Here is an 8,720-nt window from a genome sequence, read left to right on the forward strand (position 1 = left end):
CCCACATTTATTCATATTCATATTCATTCATTCATTTGTTCGTTCGTTCATTCATTCATAAACCCACGTTGGATAGCTTTGAATCTATCTTAATTTTCACCTAAGAATCAGAGTCCCTAATATCAACTTAACGAACATGTCTGTACTTAGCCCCTGCCTTGCCCGTGAGGTGGCGTTTGGCTCTTGACTTTGGCCAGTCTCTTTGACAGATCCTCCTAACTTTGCTCGGTGTCTTGATTGTGACTAACGGATGCGTTAAGACACAGCTTGTGTAAGGTGTCGTGTACTGCTCACCACCACAGCACTGTGGTTATAAAGCATACCGTGTTTGTTTTCAAAACAAATAGAGTTAAAAAACACATAAGGCCATTACATAGTTAGCTTCATGTGCGGCAGTTGTAGGAATAATAGGAACGGATACTGTGCCAAGTTTCTCCCAAGGGGAAGGTTTTGGAAAGCCACGGCATACAGATAGAACACGGGCTGTGTGAAGAGGCCCCGTTGTAGGTACCTACATCTCTCACTCAGTTCTCTTTCCTGTGTGGGTCCACCTATCCAGTGCTCTGACACCGCCAAGCCATGCCCCATCCTTTTCCCTCCCCTCGGCCTTCACTCCTGGAAAGCGTAACAGGTCTGTCTTAACACTTCTAAAATGTTTTCACTTTAAAAATAGCAACCGAGATGGGTCTAGAGAGAAATCTCAGCGGCTAAACGGTTAAGCATGTGCTCCTCCTAACAGAGGATCTGGGTTCAATTCCCAGAACCCACATAGGGTGGTTCACAGCTACTTCTAAGCCCAGTTCCATGGGATCCAAAGTTCTCTTTCAGAGTGAGTGTTCAGGTCAGAAAGGACCCAACAGGCAAAGCTGTTTTGCAAATGAAAATGGGAAAGTCAGAGAGGTGGAGGTTTCTGGCGCGGTTCCTGCTGCCCTGGGAAGTGCTTTGTCTCTTGCTTGTCAGGGCAGCTTGGAGGCCTTGAGAACAGCCCAGGAGACTGCCTGGGCTTGGGGAGAGCCAAGGCTCCATTGTCTCCTTGCACCCTCCTTTTCTTCCGGCTTTCTTCATGACTCAGGGTCACTCGGGGCCCTACTCGCCAGGCCAACAAGCCCTCTCCCCCTAGGTCTGTCCTCGGTTTCCAAGCAACCAGGAGATGCATTGGCTCTTCCTCCGTCATTTACGGAGGTGGACATCTGGGACCTGAGCCGAGGACTCTGCCGTCATCGGGGCTTGGACAGACGTGCGCACCCTGGGACGCGAAGCCAGCTTACAAGGGGTTGAGAAATCAGCTTGTCCACGGAGCCAGATCCCCCTGGCAACGTTCCCTCCCCTATAGACAGCGAAAGGCAAAGCCCCCGAGAGGAGCTAAGTGAAAGTGCATTTCATTGAGCCGGGGTTTGGTTGCAAAATAGATAAACTCGCACCGTCTCCAGGCCAACGGGATTCAAACCGCCGAGATGTTGACCAAGTTGGCCCTGCCTTCTGAAAGTCTCTCGCTCCACCGGAATGAGCTGTTTCGTTGGGATCAGCCCTCAAAGGGGAAAGTGTGAGTGAGCCAGAAAATGAAGCGAACCGAGTCCCCCTAGAACATTTGATTGTAACACTGGGCATCCATCCAAATCCCAGGGGCCTTTGCCCCAGAAGAGATTGTGGCTTACTGGTGACGCTGGATAGAGGTCACCCGCAGCATGACGGAGAAGCCAGGCAAGAGCCCCTGCTTTAATGCCCCTCTATAGGTCTCGTTAACGGAGAGTCATGTGATGTGGTAGTACCCGGAATGATTTGTTTTCAGACCGTTCACAGAGCTGTGTAGTTGACACACCGCGATTCAGTCTCGGAACATCTTTCATCAGACCAGAAGGAACCCTGCATTCATGAAGTCACCCACAGTCCCATCTACCCCAGCTTCAGATCCATGGACGCCTAGGTATGCGGATTCAACCCCTTATGGGTGACTCATGCTGCCTTCCGTGCCAGTGTTTCTGTGACTGCATAATATTTTTGTTCCTTCATTTTTGAAATCGGAAATACAAACAACAAACAATCGAACCAAAGGTGTCATCTTTGATCACGCCAGCCCTGATTTAACAATGCCTAACTAGCGATCGCAGTCCTTTTCATGGCTTTGTTGAGCCCCCCACCCCCTGATGCGTTCATACTGCATCTGGGGGTCACTTTCCTGCTGCTTGAGTGTGCTTGACTAGCACTCTGGACCGGGTGACTGCCACAGGTCTGCTTTGTCAGATATGTCTTTAGGATGGGGAAAAAGGCTCTCTGAGCTCACTGCTGGGGGCCGGGAGCATCTGTTCTGGGCCTTGGGCAGTTCCTAAGGTTTTTCCAGTGAGGGGCTGAACTTGTGTGTGGCTGTAGGGTTGTAGACTCAGTATGAGAAGAGCCAATCTTTAGTTTCAGACATTTGTTGAGAAAACGTATCTATGTCCTCCCTATGGGCTGCCATTCTGTGACCTGAAGGACTGAGGAGAATAGTTGGTGGCTTCATGCCACTGACAACCCATGCAGGGGACAAGGATTCCACTTGGACAAGACAAGAGTAATCGTGAGCCAGCGCCACCTCCCAGCGAGGCCTTCCATACGCTCAGTCAGAACACAGTACCAGTGAGCCAAGTGGAGGACAGGCAGAGGCAGGAGGTCCCTGTGAGTCCCAGTGGGTTCCCTGGGCGGTGAAGGCACTGTCACATGCGGCAGTGAGACCCTTGGGAGTCACCTCACTTCCCCCTAGGGGTCGGACTGCAGGGGTCTGCACAGAATACAGGAGGGGAGCTTGGAGCCCTCGGCACAGGATACCTACCCAGCCTCTATGTCTCACGGGCCGAGAGAGAGCAGGGTGCACTGCACCCTTGCTGCGATAGCCTTACATTTCCCCTGTGAAGCCTGCAGGAAGTTTGCAGGCTCCAAGGGCCATGTTCCCTGCTCTCAGAGCTGTTGTTGCCTTTCTTGCTAGGGAAACAGGAGCAACCACTAAGCTTGCCTTTGGGAAATCTGAACCAAGACATCCAGGAGGCTGGCCATAGATTGAGCTATCTCTTCACCGACAGTTACCACCCGCTAAACACGTCACCCTCAGGTCCCTGTGAGGTGGTCAGGTGTGCTGGGATGGAGAAGACAGCACCTAGTAGCCTGGGATGGAGAGTCGCCTGGTGGTGGGAGTGGTGGACGGGCTGTGCTGTCTCCTTTGAGTAAAAGGACAGGCTGCCAAGTGCTGCCTGGCCTCGGTTGGTTGGCAGAGGCTCCTCCTGGCACCATGTGGGATGTGAACTTCCCCCTCAATTCCTGGATTTATTTTGGGATAATGGGCTGTGGAAAGGTTACAGGAGGCTGAGTCTGGCCTGAAAAGGAAGCTCCAGTCATGGCCAGAGGACATGGGGCTGAGGCTGAAGCTGACTTAGAGTCTGCCTCCTCTGGAGAACAATGCCATTTGAGGGTCCATGCGGTGGCCATTGTCAAAGCCTTCTGTTGGTGGTGGCTATGATGTCCTCCTTGACGCCCACTTCATCCCTGTATCAGGGCTAATTAACTTGGTGTGCTTGTTTGGTGGGGGACCCTCTCCCTCCGCCGCTGTGTAGTGGGTGCTTTAGAACAAGTTGCAGACCATCTCTGAGGAGGAGTCTTGGGCTGTGTTTTCAGGGCTGCTCAGTTTGCACAAGAGGCCCTCTGAGGATGCACTAACATCCCGTGGGATCCCAGAAGCAGAGTCGGGGGGGGGTCATTTCAAAGCCCCCCCCCTTCTCCCCAGGTTTGCTTTTCCTGTAGCAGACAAGTCTTCCAGGCTCCCAGGCAGCTAAGCTGGAGGAGCCATGGTGGAGTCGGTAGTTAATAGCTCCTTGTCCTTTCTGCACAGGATATTGTGGAGCTCACGCTTGACTGACAGCAAGCTATTTGTTTCATTGTAGCTGTAGCTGCAGTCTACTAAGGTATCAGGAGAGCTCCCTCCTCCCCGCCAGCTGCACTCTACTAAGATATCAGGAGAGCTCCCGGTTCCCGTCAAAAACTCACCAGTTACCTTTCTGTGGTGATCAAATACCCAACCAGAAGCAGCTCAAGGCTGGAGAGGTTGATTTTGGTGCAGTGTTGGGTACAGATGGCTGTGACAGAGAGGATGCAGCTGTAGGGGATCTTAGAGCTGTAGGAGCGCGAGTTTGTTTGCTCACACCCTGGAGAGGATTAGTCTGCCCAGGGTTGACAGGAAGTGGGACTGGACCCCTCCTGAGAAGCAACAATCCACCCCCCCCCCCCACTTTCCCTGTTCCACCTGTGCTGGGAGGAATCGCAGGAGCGTGCCAGCAGGGATGGGGTAGTAAGTCCTGGGGGGAGAGAGAGGGGGGAGAGCAACTCGCCACAGACTTGTAATGCCTTAGACTTTTAATCACAGCCTTTCAGGCTAGAGGGCCAGAGAACCGGATCTAAACACTCCACCCGTTTCCAGCGGGACTTTGGTTTTCCCTGGCAACTTGAAGCCATTTGAAAAAAAAAAAAATCAAAAGACTAGAAGAAGAAAGGTTGAGTTTTCAACCTGGCAAAGAAGCTCAGGTGACCTCCTCCAGTGTCAAACAAGCCTCCAGTGCAGCCCACCTCGGGGCTCCCTTCCCTTGAAGGCCGGTTATCAAAGGAGCCTTTGCTTTTGTTTTTAAACCCCATTCTCTGTGAAGAAAGTGTCTGCTCAGGCCGTTCCCCCTTCCCCCGCCTCGGGTGGGAAACAATATTATTTTGACTGGCTGAATTTCTTTTCTTTTCTTTTCTTTTTTTTCCTTCTTCTTCTCTCCCTTAGAATCTGCCCCTTTATTCCCAAATGTAAAATCCAAGCTTCAAAGCAAATCCTCCTCCAGTCAGTGCCAAATAAGGCAAGAACCCTCACAAAGCCTGGGTTTGTCAAGCCCTCCGGTCAGGTTTCAACTAGGCTTCAGCAGGGCATTCCTGAAACAGTGCAGGCCGCCCCTACCTCCAGGCACTTAGCAACACGACGCCTTTTGAATTTGCTTAAAACTATTAAGAAGTAATTAAGCAGTTAAAGGGTCTTTTTCAGCCGAGCTGAGGTTGGGGAGGGAGAATCAGTTGAGTGAAAGGAAGCGAGGCCATTCCCTCAACCTCCCTTTCCTCTGAGCTGACCTTGCAGCCTAATACGTTCATCCTGTATTTTTCTGCTACTGCCAATTTATGGCCTACAGGAAACTAATCTTGTACAATAACTACCTTCCTGTACTTAGTTCCTAAGTACAGCCAAATGGATTTGGTGGCGAATGGGCTCCCCAGCCGTTCCTGGGAAACAGTGCTGAGCCCAGCACGATCTGATAGGGGCTGCCGCTCTTAACGGACTGTCCGTATAAGTAGGTTCCTGTTTTGGCGGCCCTGCACTTAAGACGAGAAAATAAAAAGCAGTCCTCCAGCCCCGCCTACCACAGTGGTTTCAATTCCAAGCCAGAGAGGGAGGCGGGCTTAGAAACGTGCTGGAGAGACACAGTCACCCTGAGTTTAGGGAGGGAGACAAGGGCCACCCACCAACGTCATGTCACCAAAATCTTTGATGAGAAGCGGGAACCTGCTTTGTGATTAAGGAGAAAAAAAATATTCGCATAGGATGAAATTTCTGTAATGAGCTAATGAAAGATGTTCTCATTTCAAAGTCAAATATATTCCTTAACTGGGAGGGGGGAAGAGGAGGAGGAGGGGGAAGGGAGGGAGATCTGGAAGAAAGGAGGTGAGAGGTCAAGAGGGGGGAAGGGGGAGGAGGAGGGAAGAGGAGGAGTGGGGAGAAGAGAGAAGAAAAGAAAAAAAAGAGAAAAACTTTTCTTTTGGAAGGAGGGGTAACCCCAGAACCAGGCTGAGGTGGCTCGAATTAAAATGGAGGATACTGACAAACGTCAAGGTAACAAATGTGTAAACTCACCACCGTGTGTGCAAGTGAGTGCATGCGTGTGCGCGTGTGTGTGGTGCGGGCGGTGCGTGTGCTTGCCTGCCTGTGGGCGCACATTCCTGTGAGCACTGAGGCATTCCTCTTTTATCTCTCTCCACCTTATTCTCTTGGAGACAGAGCCTGGAGCTCCTCAGGTGGCTGCACTGGTTTGTCAGTCTCCCGTTTCTGCCTCCTCCGGACAGAGGTCACTTGGGTGCCCCTCCCTCACCGCCCAGCTTTCAGATGGGTGCTGGAGATCTGAACTCAGTTTCTCAGGTTTTGATACCTCTTCAGAAATACAAACCCCTGAGGTGAGAAAAAGGCTCTCTGACAGCCCCCCACCCACCCCAGCTTGTCTCCCCTCCCCTCTCCTCACAGCCTCGATGAGAAGCTCCCCGGGGCTTCACTGGCTCCCTAACTCACTGGAGGAAGCAGGGTTTCATGTCCACATCGATCTAACTGCAAACTGCACCCACTTCCTGTTCATTTTGTTCTGTAACTATAATGGGCTTGATGATGCAAAGGGAGATGGGGCTTTCTTCAGAAAGGTTGGAAACTTCACCAGGACCGCAGGACGGGAATAGTCTCATAGAGGGTTAGAGAGGCAGCAAGGAGGCTCACAAGTCCACACTGTGGCCCAGGCGTTGGGACTTCTCAAACGTTCTGTGGGTCATGATAAGAATTTGCATCAGGGATGGGAAGGAACCACGTTACTCTGCAAAATGTGTAGTTCCCTGGGGCTTCAGGCTCCTGTGGTCTGCAAGGTTGACTAGCTGGGCCAGCCGCTGTGAAATAGGCTTGAATCAGAAAGAATGGCTCCTGGGCTTCTCCCTGTCACTGATGCCCACCTAGTAGGATCACGAGGAGATCGTAATGAACACACATGTCACATCCCTGATATAAAAACTGTACCCCAAAGATTCTTGATGCCAACAAGCAGCCAACATATTATTATTAATAATACATCATATGATTTAAGCAGTACCTTTGAAGGGTAGAAATTGTATGTAGGCCTGTGTGGGAGGGACCTGATAGTCTAGAGTGAGATAGAACAGCTAAACGAGGATTGTTGGAAGTATCTGCCTGGGAGAGTCAGGAAGGGGGCTTTACTCCTGTGTCATTTAATGGCTCTTCTCTCTCCTCATCCTGAAACTCACCAGGTTCCTGTGTGCAGGCCTCACCAGGCTGCCGTGAGCAGGCTTCATTCTGTGTGGTCTCCCTTATAAGGCTGGGCTTAGGCAGGAGTCAGGAATGAACTGAAAGGGCTGTGTCTCACACCAGGTGCTGGGAATGGTTCCTAATGGAGAGAGAGAGAGAGAGAGAGAGAGAGAGAGAGAGAGAGAGAGAGAGAGAGAGAGAGAGAGAGAGACAGGGAGACAGGGAGACAGGGAGACAGGGAGACAGGGAGACAGAGAGGCAGACAGAAGCTGGTTACTTGCCTCCAGTAACAGTGGCAGTCAAGATCCAAGTCACAGCTTGGGTGAGGTGCTCTGATCGTAGAGGCCTCTGCTAAATCATGGCTCATTACTTGAAGCTGCAACGAGACCTGTTTGTTCTTACCATACTTGGTCCCTTTCTGCCCTAAGACCTGCATGGGGACCTCCTTTGAAGGTGCTGAGAGGCCCATGCAGGGTGACCCCTTGCTGCGTTCCTCTGTGCTGTCACTCCCACACCAGCCTTGTTTGCCAATGCCTCTCACAGCGCTGGGCCAACGTGGCCCCCCGTGGAGTAAGTGCTATCCCTACCACAGCCGAGAGATGAGCTGCAGAGTAGATATGTGGAGTGATCTGGGCTTGTCCCCTGGACTTCATACGTCCTGCACCCTTCCTCTCCTCCCTCAGCTGTCTCTCTCTTTGCCACCCAGAAGGGCTAGCCTGGATGGGATAGTCAGAAGACATCTGTGACCACTGGAATGAAGAGGTGACAGGCTATTAACAGCCAAGTGCAAACCAGGGCCGACTCTGGGCTCAGGCAGCACTGCAGAGAGTTTGCAACCATGGCGAGATTTCCTGTGTGCTTCTAGACACAATGGCTGAAATAGTTGAGATGAATGGAATAACTTTGTGCTTAGCCCTGCATGCCGTCATTGCCCAAATATTTGAAAGAAAAAGCCCCCTCAAGCCAAGAATAATGGATGGAGAGCTCCCAACCCATCAGCCCTTTATGCTGAGTGTGTTACTGACGAACGAGGTTGGGTTACAAGACCATCTGCGGCTTCACCTCCCTGAATGGGACACAATTCCAAAGAGTGAGTTCAAATTGTAGGATTTAGGGGTTAGTTTCCAGAAAGTGAGGAGGAAATCAAAACCTACAGGTGTTGGGGGCTGGGCGGGTGCCTTTCATGGCCTTAGGGCTTGTGAATAAGCTATATTGAATGTAATCACAGGACTTTTGGTCTTTGATATTCAAGACCATGCCTGTAAAATAAAGACAAACACTGCTCGGTCTCCCCAGAGGCAGGAAGTGTGTGAGTGTGTGTGTGTGTGTGTGTGTGTGTGTGTGTTGTGTGAATGCATGATGCATGTATGTATGTGAATGCATGTGTGTGGGAGTGTGTGTGAGAGTGTCTATGAGTGTGCATGTGAGTGTATGTGAGTGTGTTTATAAGCATGTGTCTGAGTGAATATGAGAGTATGTATGAGTGTGTATGTGAGTGTGAGTGTGTATATGTGCGTGAATGTGTATGTGTGTAAGTGTATGTGTGTACGTGAGTGTGTATGTGTGTGATTTACATGAATGTATATGCGAGTGTATGTATATAATTGTGAGTGTGCGTGAGAGTGAGTGTTTATGAGTGTGCATGTGAGTGTTTATA

Source organism: Rattus norvegicus, chromosome 16 (assembly GCF_021556685.1).
Source record: "Rattus norvegicus strain SHRSP/BbbUtx chromosome 16, alternate assembly SHRSP_T2T, whole genome shotgun sequence".
Classification (NCBI taxonomy): Eukaryota; Metazoa; Chordata; class Mammalia; order Rodentia; family Muridae; genus Rattus; species Rattus norvegicus.